The 1,270-nt window shown below is 43.7% G+C and overlaps 1 pseudogene; it reads right to left on the bottom strand.

Annotated features, from left to right (window-relative positions):
* Positions 1-376: 376 nt before the first annotated feature.
* Positions 377-468, bottom strand: LOC113902607 (annotated as a pseudogene).
* Positions 469-1,270: the final 802 nt, after the last annotated feature.

Below are 1,270 nucleotides of genomic sequence, written 5' to 3'. Positions count from 1 at the left end.
CAGCAGAGAATCACAGGCTTTTATAACCATAACTGTTATCAACCATGGTTGATTGACTATTACTTTGCATAATTTTAATTATGCCCCACGGGGGTCCCAAACTCCATCGATCTATGTAATTGGCTTCAGTCACAGGTAAAAACCTTATTGATCTGACATGCGGACGCTTCCTTCTCTCTGTGTGAACTGTCTTTCAAAGAGAGCTAGAGATGGTCATGCGTGAAGTAAATCTAAAAGAGAAAGACAAATATCGTATATTAATGCACATAAGTGGAATCTGAAAAAATTGGTGACTGTATAGATGATCTTATTTACAGAGCAGAAATAGAGACACAGACATAGAGAACAAATGTATGGACACCAAGGGAGGCACAGAAGGGGGTGGGAGGAATTGGGAGATTCATACATACACTACTATGTATAAAATAGATGCTACACTTGATCTTAGCCAGAAGGCCAAGAGGCAACGCATAAAATAGATACTATGAGAACCTGTTGTATAACACGGGGAACTCTACTCAGTGCTCTGTGGTAACTGAATTGGGAAGGAAACCCCCCAAAAAGCGGGGATATATGTACATACATAGCTGATTCACTTTGCTATATGGCAGAAACTAACAACATTGTAAAGCAAATATACTGAAATGAAAATGAAAAGATCAACAAAACCAAACCAAAGAGAAGCTTTTGCAAATTTCTGCAAGGATCTTGGGAGCTGATTTGAAATGCAAAGCAAACGTTTAGGAGAAATGAAGTTGCCTAAGCTTGTTAGTGATAGTGATAGTGAGGTTGCTCAGTCGTGTCCGACTCTTTGTGACCCTGTGGACTGTAGGCCACAAGGCTTCTCCGTCCATGGGATTTCCCAGGCAAGAATACTGGAGTGGGTTGCCATTTCCTTTTCCAGGGAATCTTCCCGACCCAGGGATCGAACCTGGGTCTCCCTCTTTGCAGGCAGATGCTTTAACCTCTGAGCCAAATGCATATAAAGGCCTATACAGGGATTTGGACGTGGAGGCTTTTCATCCCCTCCCTCTGCCTCAGCCTGGGCCTGGGGGCAGCAATATTCTACCTGGCTGTGGCCAGACAGCAAAGACCTTGACCTTCCTGTGGTTCCACCTCTCCAAAGCTTCCCTGGAGGTACAGGACTTTATTCAGTTCTTTAAAAGACGAGCGCCTAAGCTCACCTCATTCACTGTGGCCTTCCATCGTCACAAGATCAGACCAGCCTCTTTGCAGTTAGGACTCTTGATTTTCCAAGTCCCTGTAATTT

The sequence above is a fragment of the Bos indicus x Bos taurus genome, chromosome 12 (assembly GCF_003369695.1).
Source record: "Bos indicus x Bos taurus breed Angus x Brahman F1 hybrid chromosome 12, Bos_hybrid_MaternalHap_v2.0, whole genome shotgun sequence".
NCBI classification, from domain to species: Eukaryota; Metazoa; Chordata; class Mammalia; order Artiodactyla; family Bovidae; genus Bos; species Bos indicus x Bos taurus.
The sequence above is the reverse complement of the archived record's forward strand: the minus strand, read 5'-3'. Positions and strand labels throughout refer to the sequence as shown.